Source organism: Taudactylus pleione, unplaced genomic scaffold, assembly GCF_031769625.1.
Source record: "Taudactylus pleione unplaced genomic scaffold, aTauple2 ptg000862l, whole genome shotgun sequence".
In the NCBI taxonomy this organism is placed as follows: domain Eukaryota; kingdom Metazoa; phylum Chordata; class Amphibia; order Anura; family Myobatrachidae; genus Taudactylus; species Taudactylus pleione.
Genome location: NW_028285264.1, coordinates 326,074 through 348,152, shown reverse-complemented (window position 1 = coordinate 348,152; position 22,079 = coordinate 326,074). Strand labels below are relative to the sequence as shown.

Below are 22,079 nucleotides of genomic sequence, written 5' to 3'. Positions count from 1 at the left end.
CTTACCTCTCACACACTCCTACAGTACATGTGTTACTTACTTATCACACCCTCCTACAGTACATGTGCTACTTACCTCAGGCTCTGACACCCTCCTACAGTACATGTGCTACTTACCTCAGGCACTGACATCCTCCTACAGTACATGTGCTACTTACCTCAGGCTCTGACATCCTCCAACAGAACATGGGCTACTTACCTCAGGCTCTGACACCCTCCTACAGCACATGTGCTACTTAAATCAGGCTCTGACACCCTCCTACAGTACATGTGCTACTTACCTCAGGATCTGACACCTTCCTACAGTACATTTCCTACTTACCTCTCACGCCATCCTACAGTACTTGTGCTATTTACCTCAGGCTCTGACACCCTCCTACAGTACATGTCCTACTTACCTCAGACACTGACACCCTCCTACAGTACATGTCCTACTTACCTCAGGCTCTGACACCCTCCTACAGTACATGTGCTACTTACCTCAGGCTCTGACACCCTCCAGTACATGTGCTACATACCTCAGGCTCTGACAACCTCCTACAGTACATGTTCTACTTACCTCAGGCTCTGACACCCTCTTACAGTACATGTGCTACTTACCTCAGGCTCTGACACCCTCCTACAGTACATGTGCTACTTACCTCAGGCTCTGACACCCTCCTACAGTACATGTGCTACTTGCCTCAGCCTCTGACATCCTCCTACAGTACATGTCCTACTTACCTCAGGCTCTGACACGCTCATACAGTACATGTCCCACTTACCTCAGGCTCTGACATCCTCCTACAGTACATGTGTTACTTACCTCAGGCTCTGACATCCTCCTACAGTACATGTCCCACTTACCTCAGGCTCTGACACAATCCTACAGTACATGTCCTACTTACCTCAGGCTCTGACACCCTCCTACAGTACATGTGCTACTTACCTCAGGCTCAGACACCTTCCAACAGTACATGGGCTACTTATCTCAAGCTCTGACACCTTCCTACAGCACATGTGCTACTTACCACAGGCTCTGATACCTTCCTACAGTATTTGTGCTTCTTACCTCAGGCTCTGACACCTTCCTACAGTACATGTGCTACTTACCTCAGGCTCTGACACCTTCCAACAGTACATGTCCTACTTACCTCAATCTCTGACACCCTCCTACAGTACATGTGCTACTTACCTCAGGCTCTGACACCCTCCTACAGTACATGTGCCACTTACCTCAGGCTTTGACACCCTCCTACAGTACATGTGCTACTTACCTCAGGCTTTGACACCATCCTACAGTACATGTCCTACTTACCTCAGGCTCTGACACCCTCCTACAGTACATGTCCTACTTACCTCAGGCTCTGACACCCTCCTACAGTACATGTGCTACTTACCTCAGGCTCTGAAACCGTCCTACAGTACATGTGCTACTTACCTCAGTCTCTGAGATCCACCTATAGTACATGTCCTACTTACATCAGGCTCTGACAACCACCTACAGTACATTTGCTACTTACATCTGGCTCTGACACCCTCCTACAGTACATGTGCTACTTACCTCAGGCTCTGACACCCTCCTACAGTACATGTGCTACTTACCTCAGGCTCTGACACCCTCATACAGTACATGTGCCACTTACCTCAGGCTCTGACACCCTCCTACAGTACATGTGCTGCTTACCTCAGGCTCTCACATCCTCCTACAGAACATGTCCTACTTACCTCGGGCTCTGACACCATCCTACAGTACACGTCCAACTTACCTCAGACACTCACGCCCTACTACAGTACATATCCCACTTTCCTCAGGCTCTGACATCCTCCTACAGTACATGTCCTACTTACCTCATTCTCTGACATCCTCCTAAAGTACATGTCCTCCTTACCTCAGGCTCTGACACACTTCAACAGTACATGTCCTACTCACCTCAGGCTCTCAGATCCTCCTACAGTACATGTGCTACTTACCTCAAGCTCTGACACCCTCCTACAATACATGTCCTACTCAACTCAGGCTCTCACACTCTCCTACAGTACATGTCCTACTTACCTCTCATACCCTCCTAAAGTAAATGTCCTACTTACCTCTGGCTCTGACATCCTCCTACAGTACATGTCCTACTTACCTCAGGCTCTGACACCCTCCTACAGTACATGTCCTACTTACCTCAGACTCTCACACCATCCTACAGTACATGTCCCATATACCTCAGGCTCTCACACCCTCCAACAGTACATGGGCTACTTACCTCAGACTCTCACACCCTCCTACAGTACATGTCCCACTTACCTCAGGCTCTGTCACCCTCCTACAGTACATGTGCTACTTAACTCAGGCTCTGACACCCATCTACAGTACATGTGCTACTTACCTCAGGCTCTGACACCTTATTACAGTACATGTCCTACTTATCTCAGGCTTTGACACCCTTCTACAGTACATGTGCTACTTACCTCGGGCTCTGACACCCTCCTACAGAACATGTCCTACTTACCTCAGGCTCTGACACCCTTCTACAGTACATGTCCTACTTACCTCAGGCTCTGACACCCTCCTACAGTACATGTCCTACTTATCTCAAGCTCTGACACCCTTCTACAGTACAAGTGCTACTTACCTCTGGTCTAAAACACCCCTATAGTACATGACCTACTTATCTCAGGCGCTGACACCCTTCTACAGTACATGTGCTACTTACCTCAGGCTCTGACACCCTCCTACAGTACATGTCCTACTTACCTCAGGCTCTGACACCCTTCTACAGTACATGTCCTACTTACCTCAGTTTCTGACACCCTCCTATAGTACATGTACTACATACCTCAGGCTCTGACACCCTTCTACAGTACATGTGCTACTTACCTCAAGCTCTGACAACTTCCTACAGTACATGTACTACTTACCTCAGGCTCTGACACCCTCCTACAATATATGTGCTACTTACCTAATGATCTGACACCTTCCTACAGTACATGTGCTTCTTACCTCAGGCTCTGACATATTCCTACAGTACATGATGTCCTACTTACCTCAGGCTCTGACACCCTTCTATAGTACATATGCTACTTACCTCAGACTCTGACACCCTCCTACAGTACATGTCCTACTTTCCTCAGACTCTGACACACTCCTATAGTACATGTGCTACTTACCTCAGACTCTGACTCACTCCTACAGTACATGTGCTACTTTCCTGAGGCTATTACCCCCTCCTACAGTACATGTGCTACTTATCTCAGGCTCTGACCCCCTCCTACAATAACTGTACTACTTACCTCAGGCTCTCACTCAATCCTACAGTACATGTGCTACTTACCTCAGGCTCTGACAACCTCCTACAGTACATGTCCTACTTACCTCTCACACCATCCTACAGTACATGTGCTACTCACCTAAGCCTCTGACACCCTCCTACAGTACATGTGCTACTTACCTTAGGCTCTCATATCCTCCTACAGTACATGTGCTACTTACCTCTCATACCATCATACAGTACATGTCCTACTTCCCTCAGACTCTGACACCCTCCTACAGTACATGTGCTACTAACCTCTCACGCCCTCCTACAGTACATGTGCTACTTACCTCTCGCACCCTCCTACAGTACATGTGCTACTTACCCCTCACACCCTCCTACAGTACATGTACTTCTTACCTCAGACTCTGACAGCCTCCTACAGTGCATGTGCTACTTACCTCTCACACCCTCCTACAGTACATGTGTTACTTACTTATCACACCCTCCTACAGTACATGTGCTACTTACCTCAGGCTCTGACACCCTCCTACAGTACATGTGCTACTTACCTCAGGCTCTGACATCCTCCTACAGTACGTGTCCTACTTACCTCAGGCTCTGACATCCTCCTACAGTACATGTCCTACTTACCTCAGGCTCTGACACAATCTTACAGTAAATGTCCTACTTACCTCAGGCTCTGACTCCCTCCTACAGCACATGTGCTACTTACCTCAGGCTCTGACACCCTCCTACAGTACATCTGCTACTTACCTCTGGATCTAACACCTTCCTACAGTACTTGTGCTACTTATCTCAGGCTCTGATTCCCTCCCACAGTACATGTCCTACTTACCTCTCACGCCATCCTACAGTACATGTGCTATTTACCTCAGGCTCTGACACCCTCCTACATTACATGTCCTACTTAACTAAGACTCTGACACCCTTCTACAGTACATGTCCTACTTCCCTGAGGCTCTGACACCCTCCTACAGTACATGTGCTACTTACCTCAGGCTCTGACACACTCCAGTACATGTGCTACATACCTCAGACTCTGACACCCTCCTACAGTACATGTTCTACTTACCTCAGGCTCTGACACCCTCTTACAGTACATGTGCTACTTACCTCAGGCTCTGATACCCTCCAACAGTACATGTGCTACTTACGTCAGGCTCTGACACCCTCCTACAGAACATGTGCTACTTACCTCAGGCTCTGACATCCTCTTACAGTACACGTCCTACTTACCTCAGGCTCTGACACCCTCATACAGTACATGTCCCTCTTACCTCAGGCTCTTACATCCTCCTACAGTACATGTGCTACTTACCTCAGGCTCTGACATCCTCCTACAGTACATGTCCTCCTTACCTCAGGCTTTGACACAATCCTACAGTACATGTCCTACTTACCTCAGGCTCTGACACCCTCCTACAGTACATGTGCTACTTACCTCAGGATCTGACACCCTCCAATAGTACATGTGCTACTTACCTCAGGCTCTGACACCTTCCTACAGTACATGTGCTTTTCACCTCAGGCTCTGACACCTTCCTACAGTACAAGTGCTACATATCTCAGGCACTCACGCCCTCCTACAGTGCATGTGCTACTTACCTCAGGCTCTGACACCTTCCAACTGTACATGTCCTACTTATCTCAATCTATGACACCCTCCTACAGTACATGTGCTACTTACCTCAGGCTCTGACACCCTCCTTCAGTACATGTGCCACTTACCTCAGGCTTTGACACCCTCCTACAGTACATGTGCTACTTACCTCAGGCTTTGACACCCTCCTACAGCACATGTGCTACTTACCTGAGGCTCTGACACCTTCCTACAGTATTTGTGCTTCTTACCTCAGGCTCTGATACCCTCCTACAGTACATGTGCTACTTACCTCAGGCTTTGACACCCTCCTACAGCACATGTGCTACTTACTTGAGGCTCTGACACCTTCCTACAGTACATGTGCTACTTACCACAGGCTCTGACACCCTCCTACAGTACATGTGCCACTTACCTCAGGCTTTGACACCCTCCTACAGTACATGTGCTACTTACCTCAGGCTCTGACACCCTCCTTCAGTACATGTGCCACTTACCTCAGGCTTTGACACCCTCCTACAGTACATGTGCTACTTACCTCAGGCTTTGACAATCTCCTACAGCACATGTGCTACTTACCTGAGGCTCTGACACCTTCCTACAGTATTTGTGCTTCTTACCTCAGGCTCTGATATCCTCCTACAGTACATGTGCTACTTACCTCAGGCTTTGACACCCTCCTACAGCACATGTGCAACTTACCTGAGGCTCTGACACCTTCCTACAGTATTTGTGCTTCTTACCTCAGGCTCTGATACCTTCCTACAGTACATGTGCTACTTACATCAGGCTCTGACACCTTCCAACTGTACATGTCCTTCTTACCTCAATCTCTGACCCCCTCCTACAGTACATGTGCTACTTACCACAGGCTCTGACACCCTCCTACAGTACATGTGCCACTTACCTCAGGCTTTGACACCCTCCTACAGTACATGTGCTACTTACCTCAGGCTTTGACACCATCCTACAGTACATGTCCTACTTACCTCAGGATCTGACACCCTCCTACAGTACATGTCCTACTTAACTCAGGCTCTTACAACCTCCTACAGTACATGTGCTACTTTCCTCAGGCTCTGAAACCGTCCTACAGTACATGTGTTACTTACCTCAGGCTCTGAGATCCACCTACAGTACATGTCCTACTTACATCAGGCTCTGACAACCACCTACAGTACATTTGCTACTTACATCTGGCTCTGACACCCTCCTACAGTACATGTGCTACTTACCTCAGGCTCTGACACCCTCCTACAGTTCATGTGCTACTTACCTCAGGCTCTGACACCCTCATACAGTACATGTGCTACTTACCTCAGGCTCTGACACCCTCCTACAGTACATGTGCTGCTTACCTCAGGCTCTCACATCCTCCTACAGTACATGTCCTACTTACCTCAGGCTCTGACATCCTCCTAAAGTACATGTCCTCCTTACCTCAGGCACTGACACAATTCAACAGTACATGTCCTACTCACCTCAGGCTCTCAAATCCTCCTACAGTACATGTGCTACTTACCTCAGGCTCTGACACCCTCCTACAATACATGTCCTACTCACCTCAGGCTCTCACACTCTCCTACAGTACATGTCCTACTTACCTCTCATACCCTCCTAAAGTACATATCCTACTTACCTCTGGCTCTGACATCCTCCTACAGTACATGTCCTACTTACCTCAGGCTCTGACACCCTCCTACAGTACATGTCCGACTTACTCAGACTCTCACACCAACCTACAGTACATGTCCCATATACCTCAGGCTCTGACACCCTCCAACAGTACATGGGCTACTTACCTCAGACTCTCACACCCACCTACAGTACATGTCCCTCTTACCTCTGGCTCTGTCACCCTCCTACAGTACATGTGCTACTTACCTCATGCTCTGACACCTTATTACAGTACATGTCCTACTTATCTCAGGCTTTGACATGCTTCTACAGTACATGTGCTACTTACCTCGGGCTCTGACACCCTCCTACAGAACATGTCCTACTTACCTCAGGCTCTGACACCGTTCTACAGTACATGTCCTACTTACCTCAGGCTCTCACATCCTCCTACAGTACATGTCCTACTTACCTCAGGCTCTGACATCCTCCTAAAGTACATGTCCTCCTTACCTCAGGCACTGACACACTTCAACAGTACATGTGCTACTTACCTCAGGTCTAAAACACCCCTACAGTACATGTCCTACTTATCTCAGGCTCTGACACCCTTCTACAGTACATGTGCTACTTACCTCAGGCTCTGACACCCTCCTACAGAATATGTCCTACTTACCTCAGGCTCTGACACCCTTCGACAGGACATGTCCTACTTACCTCAGGCTCTGACACCCTCCTACAGTACATGTCCTACTTATCTCAAGCTCTGACACCCTTCTACAGTACATGTGCTACTTACCTCAGTTTCTGACATCCTCCTATAGTACATGTACTACATACCTCCGGCTCTGACACCCTCCTACAGTACATGTGCTACTTACCTCAAGCTCTGACAACTTCCTACAGTACATGTACTACTTACCTCAGGCTCTGACACCCTCCTACAGTATATGTGCTACTTACCTCATGATCTGACACCTTCCTACAGTACATGTGCTTCTTACCTCAGGCTCTGACAAATTCCTACAGTACATGTCCTACTTACCTCAGGCTCTGACACACTCCTACAGTACATGTGCTTCTTACCTCAGACTCTGACACACTCCTACAGTACATGTGCTACTTACCTGAGGCTATTACCCCCTCCTACAGTACATGTGCTACTTATCTCAGGCTTTGACCCCCTCCTACAATACTTGTGCTACTTACCTCAGGCTCTCACTCAATCCTACAGTACATGTGTTACTTACCTCAGGCTCTGACAACATCCTACAGTATATGTCCTACTTACCTCTCACACCATCCTACAGTACATGTGCTACTCACCTCAGGCTCTGACACCCTTCTACAGTACATGTGCTACTTACCTCATGCTCTGACACCTTATTACAGTACATGTCCTACTTATCTCAGGCTTTGACATGCTTCTACAGTACATGTGCTACTTACCTCGGGCTCTGACACCCTCCTACAGAACATGTCCTACTTACCTCAGGCTCTGACACCGTTCTACAGTACATGTCCTACTTACCTCAGGCTCTCACATCCTCCTACAGTACATGTCCTACTTACCTCAGGCTCTGACATCCTCCTAAAGTACATGTCCTCCTTACCTCAGGCACTGACACACTTCAACAGTACATGTGCTACTTACCTCAGGTCTAAAACACCCCTACAGTACATGTCCTACTTATCTCAGGCTCTGACACCCTTCTACAGTACATGTGCTACTTACCTCAGGCTCTGACACCCTCCTACAGAATATGTCCTACTTACCTCAGGCTCTGACACCCTTCGACAGGACATGTCCTACTTACCTCAGGCTCTGACACCCTCCTACAGTACATGTCCTACTTATCTCAAGCTCTGACACCCTTCTACAGTACATGTGCTACTTACCTCAGTTTCTGACATCCTCCTATAGTACATGTACTACATACCTCCGGCTCTGACACCCTCCTACAGTACATGTGCTACTTACCTCAAGCTCTGACAACTTCCTACAGTACATGTACTACTTACCTCAGGCTCTGACACCCTCCTACAGTATATGTGCTACTTACCTCATGATCTGACACCTTCCTACAGTACATGTGCTTCTTACCTCAGGCTCTGACAAATTCCTACAGTACATGTCCTACTTACCTCAGGCTCTGACACACTCCTACAGTACATGTGCTTCTTACCTCAGACTCTGACACACTCCTACAGTACATGTGCTACTTACCTGAGGCTATTACCCCCTCCTACAGTACATGTGCTACTTATCTCAGGCTTTGACCCCCTCCTACAATACTTGTGCTACTTACCTCAGGTTCTCACTCAATCCTACAGTACATGTGTTACTTACCTCAGGCTCTGACAACATCCTACAGTATATGTCCTACTTACCTCTCACACCATCCTACAGTACATGTGCTACTCACCTCAGGCTCTGACACCCTTCTACAGTACATGTGCTACTTACCTTAGGCTCTCACATCCTCCTACAGTACATGTGCTACTTCCCTCAGACTCTGACACCCTCCTACAGTACATGTGCTACTAACCTCTCACGCCCTCCTACAGTACATGTGCTACTAACCTCTCACACCATCATACAGTACATGTCCTACTTCCCTCAGACTCTGACACCCTCCTACAGTACATGTGCTACTTACCTCTCACCCCCTCATACAGTACATGTGCTACTTACCTCTTGCACCCTCCTACAGTACATGTGCTATTTACTTCTCACACCCTCCTACAGTACATGTGCTACTTACTTCTCACACCCTTCTACAGTACATGTCCTACTTACCTCAGACTCTGACACCCTCCTACAGTACGTGTGCTACTTACCTCTCACACCCTCCGCCAGTACATGTGCTACTTACCCCTCACACCCTCCTACAGTACATGTGTTACTTACCTCTCACACCCTCCTACAGTACATGTGTTACTTACTTATCACACCCTCCTACAGTACATGTGCTACTTACCTCAGGCTCTGACACCCTCCTACAGTACATGTGCTACTTACCTCAGCCTCTGACACCCTCCTACAGTACATGTCCCACTTGACTCAGGCTCTGACATCCTCCTACAGTACATGTCCTACTTACCTCAGGCTCTGACATCCTCCTACAGTACATGTCCTACTTACCTCAGGCTCTGACACAATCTTACAGTAAATGTCCTACTTACCTCTGGCTCTGACACCCTCCTACAGTACATGTCCTACTTACCTCTCATGCCATCCTACAGTACATGTGCTATTTACCTCTGGCTCTGACACCCTCCTACAGTACATGTCCTACTTACCTGAGGCTCTGACACCCTCCTACAGTACATGTGCTACTTACCTCAGGCTCTGACACCCTCCAGTACATGTGCTACATACCTCAGACTCTGACACCCTCCTACAGTACATGTGCTACTTACCTCAGGCTCTGACACCCTCCTACAGTACATGTGCTACTTACCTCAGGCTCTGACACCCTCCTACAGTACATGTGCTACTTACCTCAGGCTCTGACATCCTCTTACAGTACATGTCCTACTTACCTCAGGCTCTGACACCCTCATACAGTACATGTCCCACTTACCTCAGGCTCTGACATCCTCCTACAGTACATGTGCTACTTACCTCAGGCTCTGACATCCACCTACAGTACATGTCCTACTTACCTCAGACTCTGACACAATCCTACAGTACATGTCCTACTTACCTCAGGCTCTGACACCCTCCTACAGTACATGTGCTACTAACCTCAGGCTCTGATACCCTTCTACAGTACATGTCCCACTTACCTCAGGCTCTGACACCCTCCTACAGTACATGTCCTACTTACCTCAGGCTCTGACACCCTCCTACAGTACATGTGCTACTTACCTCAGGCTCTGACACCCTCCTACAGTACATGTGCTACTTACCTCAGGCTCTGACACCGTCCTACAGTACATGTCCTACTTACCTCAGGCTCTGACATCCTCCTACAGTACATGTGCTACTTACCTCAGGCTCTGACATCCACCTACAGTACATGTCCTACTTACCTCAGGCTCTGACACAATCCTACAGTACATGTCCTACTTACCTCAGGCTCTGACACCCTCCTACAGTACATGTGCTACTAACCTCAGGCTCTGATACCCTTCTACAGTACATGTCCCACTTACCTCAGGCTCTGACACCCTCCTACAGTACATGTGCTACTTACCTCAGGCTCTGACACCCTCCTACAGTACATGTGCTACTTACCTCAGGCTCTCACCCCCTCATACAGTACATGTGCTACTTACCTCTTGCACCCTCCTACAGTACATGTGCTATTTACTTCTCACACCCTCCTACAGTACATGTGCTACTTACTTCTCACACCCTTCTACAGTACATGTCCTACTTACCTCAGACTCTGACACCCTCCTACAGTACGTGTGCTACTTACCTCTCACACCCTCCACCAGTACATGTGCTACTTACCCCTCACACCCTCCTACAGTACATGTGTTACTTACCTTTCACACCCTCCTACAGTACATGTGTTACTTACTTATCACACCCTCCTACAGTACATGTGCTACTTACCTCAGGCTCTGACACCCTCCTACAGTACATGTGCTACTTACCTCAGGCTCTGACACCCTCCTACAGTACATGTCCCACTTGACTCAGGCTCTGACATCCTCCTACAGTACGTGTCCTACTTACCTCAGGCTCTGACATCCTCCTACAGTACATGTCCTACTTACCTCAGGCTCTGACACAATCTTACAGTAAATGTCCTACTTACCTCTGGCTCTGACACCCTCCTACAGTACATGTCCTACTTACCTCTCACGCCATCCTACAGTACATGTGCTATTTACCTCTGGCTCTGACACCCTCCTACAGTACATGTCCTACTTACCTGAGGCTCTGACACCCTCCTACAGTACATGTGCTACTTACCTCAGGCTCTGACACCCTCCAGTACATGTGCTACATACCTCAGACTCTGACACCCTCCTACAGTACATGTGCTACTTACCTCAGGCTCTGACACCCTCCTACAGTACATGTGCTACTTACCTCAGGCTCTGACACCCTCCTACAGTACATGTGCTACTTACCTCAGGCTCTGACATCCTCTTACAGTACATGTCCTACTTACCTCAGGCTCTGACACCCTCATACAGTACATGTCCCACTTACCTCAGGCTCTGACATCCTCCTACAGTGCATGTGCTACTTACCTCAGGCTCTGACATCCACCTACAGTACATGTCCTACTTACCTCAGACTCTGACACAATCCTACAGTACATGTCCTACTTACCTCAGGCTCTGACACCCTCCTACAGTACATGTGCTACTAACCTCAGGCTCTGATACCCTTCTACAGTACATGTCCCACTTACCTCAGGCTCTGACACCCTCCTACAGTACATGTCCTACTTACCTCAGGCTCTGACACCCTCCTACAGTACATGTGCTACTTACCTCAGGCTCTGACACCCTCCTACAGTACATGTGCTACTTACCTCAGGCTCTGACACCCTCCTACAGTACATGTCCTACTTACCTCAGGCTCTGACATCCTCCTACAGTACATGTGCTACTTACCTCAGGCTCTGACATCCACCTACAGTACATGTCCTACTTACCTCAGGCTCTGACACAATCCTACAGTACATGTCCTACTTACCTCAGGCTCTGACACCCTCCTACAGTACATGTGCTACTAACCTCAGGCTCTGATACCCTTCTACAGTACATGTCCCACTTACCTCAGGCTCTGACACCCTCCTACAGTACATGTGCTACTTACCTCAGGCTCTGACACCCTCCTACAGTACATGTGCTACTTACCTCAGGCTCTGACACCCTCCTACAGTACATGTGCTACTTACCTCTGGCTCTGACACCCTCCTACAGTACATGTCCTACTTACCTCAGGCTCTGACATCCTCCTACAGTACATGTGCTACTTACCTCAGGCTCTGACATCCACCTACAGTACATGTCCTACTTACCTCAGGCTCTGACACAATCCTACAGTACATGTCCTACTTACCTCAGGCTCTGACACCCTCCTACAGTACATGTGCTACTAACCTCAGGCTCTGATACCCTTCTACAGTACATGTCCCACTTACCTCAGGCTCTGACACCCTCCTACAGTACATGTGCTACTTACCTCAGGCTCTGACACCCTCCTACAGTACATGTGCTACTTACCTCAGGCTCTGACACCCTCCTACAGTACATGTGCTACTTACCTCAGGCTCTGACACCCTCCTACAGTACATGTCCTTCTTACCTCAGACTCTCACACCCTCCTGCATTCGCTCATGTTCATGTCTCACCAATATTTACTATAACTTTTACAGTCTCTCATTAACGTTCTTATTTACCAATGACTCCTCCGGTCACTACTGCGCATCTATCTATTGTATCCTTAACATCTCTCCACTGACTTCATTCCTGGTGCTGGAGTGTAATTGTCACATTATTGCTCCGGCACTGTATTACTGTGCTGATGTTTTATCACATTGTCACTATCACACTCACTGAGTTACTACTGCCGGTACTCACTACTGCTGGTACTCACTTCTGCCGGTACTCACTACTGCCCGTACTCACTACTGCCAGTACTCACTACTGCCCGTACTCACTACTGCCCGTACTCACTACTGCAAGGTACTCACTACTGCCTGTACTCACTAATGTTTGTAATCTCTACTGCCTGTACTCACTACTGCCCATACTCACTACTGCCCATACTCACTACTGCCCATACTCACTACTGCCCGTACTCACCACTGCCGGTACTCACTAATGCCTGTACTCTCTACTGCCCATACTCTCTACTACCTGTACTCTCTACTGTCTGTACTCTCTACTTCCTGTACTGTCTACTGCCGGTGCTCACTACTGCCCGTACTCACTACTGCCCATACTCACTACTGCCGGTACTCACTACTGCCTGTACTGCGGGTACTCACTACTGCCTGTACTCACTACTGCCTGTACTCACTACTGCCCATACTCACTACTGCCGGTACTCACTACTGCCTGTACTGCGGGTACTCACTACTGCCTGTACTCACTACTGCCCATACTCACTACTGCCGGTACTGCGGGTACTCACTACTGCCTGTACTCACTACTGCCCATACTCACTACTGCCTGTACTGCGGGTACTCACTACTGCCTGTACTCACTACTGCCTGTACTCACTACTAGAGATGAGCGGTTCGGATTCTGTGGAATCCGAACCGCTCCGAACATTGGGGATCCGAGTCCGGTTCGGGTGTTCACCGCCTGACTCGGATCCCCGTTCGGGGCCGAACGGCGGCCGCCTGATGTCGGATTCTCACTAGAGAATCCGACATCAGGTCTCCTCGCGTGTAGGGCAGAGCGCAGTGATAGCGCTCTGCCCTACACAGACACAGACACACAGCCGCCAGCGGCAGCTGTGTGTTTGTTACAGCAGCCAATGAGAGTCACACAGACTCTCATTGGCTGCTGCACGGAGGGAGCCGGCTGGAGCTCACACATGAGCTCCATCTTCCGGCTCCCTCCTCAGCGTGTGACAGAGCGGACGGCGCGGGAGCGGGGCATCAGGTAAGTTTTATTTTTTTTATTTTTTTACTTGTCAAAGGTCCGGGGGCGCTACTGGGGGGGGCTATACTACTTGGGGGGCCATACTACAGAGGGGCCTGCTACTGGGGGGGGCTATACTACTGGGGGGGGTCTGCACTACTGGGGGGGGTCTGCTACTGGGGGAGGCAATACTACTGGGGGGGCCATACTACAGAGGGGCCTGCTACTGGGGGGGGCTATACTACTGGGGGGGGGTCTGCTACTGGGGGGGCCATACTACTGGGGGGGATCTGCACTATTGGGGGGCCATACTACAGAGGGGCCTGCTACTGGGGGGGGCTATACTACTGGGGGGGTCTGCACTACTGGGGGGGGTCTGCTACTGGGCAGGGCTATACTACTGGGGGGGCCATACTACAGAGGGGCCTGCTACTGGGGGGGGCTATACTACTGGGGGGGGTCTGCTACTGGGGGGGCCATACTACTGAGGGGCCTGCTACTGGGGGGGGCCATACTACTGGGGGGGCCTACTACAGGGGGGGCCATACTACAGGGGGGGGCCATACTACAGGGGGGGCTACTACTGGAGCAGCCTACTACTGGGGGGGCCTGCTACTGGGGCAGCCTACTACTGGGGGAGCCATACTACTGGGGGGGCATACTACTGGGGGGGGCCTGCTAATGGGGGACATACTACTGGGGGGGCCTGCTAATGGGGGGCATACTACTGGGGAGCATTCAACTGGGGGCACTGCATAGTGGACTGTACTACTAAGGGGACTGCATAGGGGGCACCACTGCTGGGGGACATTGTGTAAGGGACACCGCTACTGTGGGCATTGTGTAAAAGGGTCACTACTGTGGGCATTGTGTAAAAGGGGCACTACTGTGTGTCGTAACATAAATAAGAGACACTACTTTATGGTGTAATGTGAATCAGGCCCTATGTGCGGTGTAATGCTAATAAGATTGTGCACTGTGACTCCTAGGGACATAGCACACTTTGTAAACAAGTACTGTGACTCTGCTGGCCGTACCCCACTGGGTGGGTGCCCTACTTTTCATTTCTGCCACTGCTGTGTGGCAATGTGTCATAGATGTGCTTTATACTGTGGTGTCTGTGTCGTTGTGCCGCTGCTTTGTCGCTTAGTAACCAGTCAGCTCACTGCAACCTTTGCCAATAATGTTGAAAACAATATTATAAGCTGTGATATGGTCTAAATTGACTGGAAATTAATGTTATTGAGGTTAATAATACTCTAGGAAGAAAAAAAAGACCAATTTATGTGATTTTAGCTTTTTTTGTCAATTTTTGTAAAAAAATCCAAATCCAAATCCAAATCCAAAGCCAGTCACCGCAGTTTGGCAAATCCAAATCCAAATCCAAAGCCGGACGACGAATTAGAACCAAATCCAAATCCGGCAAAAATGGTCCGGCGCACATCCCTACTCACTACTGCCTGTATTCAGTGGCATGATGAGCGAACATGGAAATATAGGCTTTCCACACACAGGCGTTTCCCACGTACCCCTTATATGGCCCATCAGACCCCCCACATGAACCTTATGTGCCATCTGACTCCTGCATGTGCCCCTTTTGTGTCCCCAGACCCTCCATATGCCCCATTTGTGCCCCCAAACCACTCCATGTGCCCCTTTTATGCCTTCAGACTACTGCCCATGCTCCTTTTGTGCTCCCAGAACAATCCATAAGCATCTTTAGTTCATCAGACCCCCACATACACCTTTTTTGCCCCCAGAACAGTCCATATGCCTCTTTTGTGCCATCAGACCCCCACATACCCCTTTTGTGCCCCCAGAACAGTCCATATGCCTCTTTTGTGCCATCAGACTCCTCCAGCATTTTAGTGATGATATGAGTGTGATCAGTATAGGTATGGGGTCGGTACAAGTGCCGACATAATACAAGGGGTAGCTTACACCGACAAACGTCGGCTAATGTTACTGCAGTCAGGAGTTCCCAGCACTATAACTCTCTGCTCATTACAATAAATAAATACAGCAGCAAAGAGCTTTTCTAATACAGAGAAAGAGAATATATTCAGCTATCGCTCCAAACATTTTATGCATTTTATTTTATTTTTGATAAGACTATGGCCCATATTCAATTAGTTTAGTGTCCGTAATAAAGTTTCGCCTGTCAGTTCCCATGGAACGCCTACCGTCTGGGTCCGGCCCCACTGACATCACTAGTGATGTCAGTGGGAGTGATTTTGGCTCTGATAGAGCCAAAATCACTCCAGGGCTTGCGGTCACCGAGACCCTACCGCAGGGTCTCGTAGCAAGCCCGATGGTCGCGATGGTCTTGACCATCGCGACCATTATCATGGACGCTCGCAAAGCTGTGGGTGGTAACCCACAGCTATGCGAGCGTCCAGGAAGACGCTCCAAAAAAAACCCCAAAACGCCCTGATTCAGAGCGGGCACTCGTTCAGAGCGTCCGGCTCTGAATCAGGCCCTAAGTTTCCGCGGACATGAAAAGTGTTAAGAATTAATTACAGAGATAAGTTTCCGCCTAGCGAAATGTCATCCACGATACTTTTCCAAGGATTCCGACTTTTCGCCGCTAATTGAATACGGGCATATATTGCCAAACACAGATAACAAAACATTGAGCTACAGTAAATACACTAAAATCACCAGTAAACTATACATAATGATATCCTACAAAGCCCTGCAGAAAGGCAATACAGTACCAAGTACCCTGCAGCTAATAATACAGGACACATAACAGCTTAGTGCCAATGCTACAGCAGGAGAATACGTAGGTGTCTCTGCCGTGTGCCATGTATAAGGTGCAGTAATGACCACAGGGAAATGACCGTTTTCTCCAGATATTGTTACCGGTGGGTGCGATGTATTATAAATGGGAGCTGCCATGTATTTGGTGTATTGGAGATGAATGATTTATGCTGGTGGGAGCAGCTAAATTTGTCTGTAATTTAAACAAGGATTTGCTTGTTCAGTAATAGGTTGGATTATAGCTGAAATATAAAGGACATGAATGTACAAGATCCCAGCTCAGTACTTTGTTGGACCACCGCATGCCCTTAATATGGCATGAATTATTTGCATGGCTTCCTCTGTCAGTATGTTACATGGGGAACATTGATAGGACATCTGCCCATTCTCCATTCTGCGCCAGCATCCAGTAGCCAGTTATGATCTTAGGCCACTCCCCCTGCACCCTCCTACCTGGCTATACCACTGCCTGTATTGCTATTATCTTACCTCCTATCCATCCCCTTGCTGATGCTATTGCCTCTTCTTCACTGTCTCCCTCGTTTTGCCTATATGTAATATATTGTGGTCACTAGGATGTTCTCTGTATTGTATGGTGGTCACTGGATTGCTCTCTGTAAGGTGTGGCAGTTACTGTTTTGCTTATATGCCTATAGGTATTGTATAGTGGTCACTAGGATGTAAAGCCATTGACGGACTAAACATGGAAATAAGCCCAAACATTTCTTCCTTCCTTTCAGAGCACAGTTGCATCCTTTCTTGCCCCAAAGAGTCTGTATCCTTCTTTAGTGGCACACTTACTACTGCTCTTGACTCTGGTACCTCAGCTTGCACTTTGCACCTTATTCTGTCCCCACTCCAAATATGGCGAACTTCACCCACCCCCAGCCTATGGACGACATTACGCTCTCATGCATATATCCTTCACTACAAATTCTCTATTCTTAAAGATGAGCCTCCCATCGCCTTTGTCACCAGTTATCCTCGACTCCACCCTCACCCATACCTAAGTAACGTTGCCAGGATAGGTCTCTTTCCCACTTTAACACCAAAACAAACTCTCCTTTACTCCCTCTTTGTTATTGTAACCTTGATGAATGTAACCTCTGTCTCCATGGCCTCCCCTAGTCCCACCTGGCCACTTTTCATTCTATCCTAAAAGATGCTGCTCCCATCCTACGGAACCCACTTCCACATCAAATTAGATTAACTGCAGTCTCCAAATGTTCAAGCCTATCGGCACTGCCAACTCCAACCCCTGCTAACCATCTCTACTCCCCACTTAGTGACACCATAGTTGTCTGCCCTTCCGTGTAGGAAGTAAGCTCACACGAGCAGGGCCCCTATCCCATGTGCTTTCCTTCCTATCTCTGTACCCCTGTCTCACACTTTCCCTAGCTCCTGAGCAGTGGCTGACCTCACACGGTTGTCCCATCAGTAGCTGCATCTGTAATGTTCTGTTTATTGGTGTTGTTGACTGGTCATTGCATATTTATGTATATGTAATTATGTGATAATCATTGGCTGATCCTGGTAAAACACTGTAACATATGTTCTCTCTATATCCCATATGTACAGAACTGCGAACCAGTTGTGGCACATTACAGATAAAAGGTAATCATTCTAAAAATATTGTTGAACATTACTCTTATCCCACCCATAGTTTTGTGTTCTGCTACATGTCACATTCCCCAACCTGCCGCTTCTCTCACCCCATGGGTTCACACCACATACATGGCTACATGTCACATTCCCCAACCTGCCACTTCTCTCACCCCATGGGATCACACCACATACATGGCTACATGTCACATTCCCCAACCCGCCGCTTCTCTCACCCCATGGGATCACACCACATACATGGCTATATGTCACATTCCCCAACCTGTCGCTTCTCTCACCCCATGGGATCACACCACATACATGGCTACATGTCACATTCCCCAACCTGCCGCTTCTCTCACCCCATGGGATCACACCACATACATGGCTACATGTCAAATTCTCCAACCTGCCGCTTCTCTCACCCCATGGGGTCACACCACATACATGGCTACATGTCACATTCCCCAACCTGCCACTTCTCTCACCCCATGGGATCACACCACATACATGGCTACATGTCACATTCCCCAACCTGCCGCTTCTCTCACCCCATGGGATCACACCACATACATGGTTACATGTCACATTCCCCAACCCGCCGCTTCTTTCACCCCATGGGATCACACCACATACATGGCTACATGTCAAATTCCCCAACCTGCCGCTTCTCTCACCCCATGGGATCACACCACATACATGGCTATATGTCACATTCCCCAACCTGTCGCTTCTCTCACCCCATGGGATCACACCACATACATGGCTACATGTCACATTCCCCAACCTGCCGCTTCTCTCACCCCATGGGATCACACCACATACATGGCTACATGTCACATTCCCCAATCTGCCACTTCTCTCACCCCATGAGATCACACTACATACATTGCTACATGTCACATTCCCCAACCTGCCACTTCTCTCACCCCATGAGATCACACCACATACATGGCTACATGTCACATTCCCTAACCTGCCGCTTCTCTCAACCCATTGGATCACACCACATACAAGGCTACATGTCACATTCCCCAACCTGCCGCTTATCTCACCACATGAGATCACACCACATACATGGTTACATGTCACATTCCCCAACCTGCCGATTCTCTCACCACATGGGATCACACCACATACATGGCTACATGTCACATTCCCCAACCTGCCGCTTCTCTCACCCCATGAGATCACACCACATACATGGCTACATGTCACATTCCCCAACCTGTCGCTTCTCTCACTCCATGGGATCACACCACATACATGGCTATATCTCACATTCCCCAACCTGCCGCTTCTCTCACCCCATGAGATCACACCACATACATGTCTACATGTCACATTCCCCAACCTGCCGCTTCTCTCACCCCATGAGATCACACCACATACATGGCTACATGTCACATTCCCCACCTGCTGCTTCTCTCACTCCATGGAATCACACCACATACATGGCTACATGTCACATTCCCCAACCTGTCGCTTCTCTCACCCCATGGGATCACACCACATACATGGCTCATGTCACATTCCCCAACCTGCCGCTTCTCTCACCCCATGGGATCACACCACATACATGGGCACATGTCACATTCCCCAACCTGCCACTTCTCTCACCCCATGGGATCACACCACATACATGGCTACATGTCACATTCCCCAACCCGCCGCTTCTTTCACCCCATGGTATCACTCTACATACATGGCTACATGTCACATTCCCCAACCTGCCGCTTCTCTCACCCCATGGGATCACACCACATACATGGCTACATGTCACATTCTCCAAACTGCCGCTTCTCTCACCCCATGGGGTCACACCACATACATAGCTACATGTCACATTCCCCAACCTGCCACTTCTCTCACCCCATGGGATCACACCACATACATGGCTACATGTCACATTCCCCAACCTGCAGCTTCTCTCACCCCATGGGAACACACCACATACATGGCTTCATATCACATTCCCCAACCTGCCGCTTATCTCACCCCATGGGATCACACCACATACATGGCTACATGTCACATTCCCCAACCTGCCGTTTCACTCACCCCATGAGATCACACCACACACATGGCTACATGTCACATTCCCCAACCTGCCGCTTCTCTCACCCCATGAGATCACACCACATACATGGCTACATGTCACATTCCCCAACCTGCCGCTTCTCTCACACCATGGGATCACACCACATACATGGCTACATGTCAAATTCCCCAACCTGCCGCTTCTCTCACCCCATGGGATCACACCACATACATGGCTACATGTCACATTCCCCAACCTGCCGCTTCTCTCACCCCATGAGATCACACCACATACATGGCTACATGTCACATTCCCCAACCTGCCGCTTCTCTCACCCCATGAGATCACACCACATACATGGCTACATGTCACATTCCCCAACCCGCCGCTTCTCTCACCCCATGGGATCACACCACATACATGGCTATATGTCACATTCCCCAACCTGTCGCTTCTCTCACCCCATGGGATCACACCACATACATGGCTACATGTCACATTCCCCAACCTGCCGCTTCTCTCACCCCATGGGATCACACCACATACATGGCTACATGTCAAATTCTCCAACCTGCCGCTTCTCTCACCCCATGGGGTCACACCACATACATGGCTACATGTCACATTCCCCAACCTGCCGCTTCTCTCACCCCATGGGATCACACCACATACATGGCTATATGTCACATTCCCCAACCTGTCGCTTCTCTCACCCCATGGGATCACACCACATACATGTCTACATGTCACATTCCCCAACCTGCCGCATCTCTCACCCCATGGGATCACACCACATACATGGCTACATGTCACATTCCCCAATCTGCCACTTCTCTCACCCCATGAGATCACACTACATACATTGCTACATGTCACATTCCCCAACCTGCCACTTCTCTCACCCCATGAGATCACACCACATACATGGCTACATGTCACATTCCCTAACCTGCCGCTTCTCTCAACCCATTGGATCACACCACATACAAGGCTACATGTCACATTCCCCAACCTGCCGCTTATCTCACCACATGAGATCACACCACATACATGGTTACATGTCACATTCCCCAACCTGCCGATTCTCTCACCACATGGGATCACACCACATACATGGCTACATGTCACATTCCCCAACCTGCCGCTTCTCTCACCCCATGAGATCACACCACATACATGGCTACATGTCACATTCCCCAACCTGTCGCTTCTCTCACCCCATGGGATCACACCACATACATGGCTATATGTCACATTCCCCAACCTGCCGCTTCTCTCACCCCATGAGATCACACCACATACATGTCACATTCCCCAACCTGCCGCTTCTCTCACCCCATGAGATCACACCACATACATGGCTACATGTCACATTCCCCACCTGCTGCTTCTCTCACCCCATGGGATCACACCACATACATGGCTACATGTCTCATTCCCCAACCTATCGCTTCTCTCACCCCATGGGATCACACCACATACATGGCTCATGTCACATTCCCCAACCTGCCGCTTCTCTCACCACATGCGATCACACCACATACATGGCTACATGTCACATTCCCTAACCTGCCGCTTCTCTCACCCCATGGGATCACACCACATACTTGGCTACATGTCACATTTCCCAACCTGCCGCTTCT

At 49.0% G+C, this 22,079-nt stretch overlaps 1 protein-coding gene across 1 annotated transcript in view; it reads left to right on the top strand.

Moving 5' to 3' along the window:
- LOC148474242 (resistin-like) overlaps nucleotides 1–22,079 on the top strand; it is a 204,088-nt gene that overhangs the window by 44,443 nt on the left and 137,566 nt on the right. The window contains exon 2 of the mRNA XM_088458896.1: nucleotides 18,372–18,407. The gene's annotated coding sequence lies outside the window, so the exon portion shown is untranslated. The remainder of the gene's footprint in view (nucleotides 1–18,371; nucleotides 18,408–22,079) is intronic.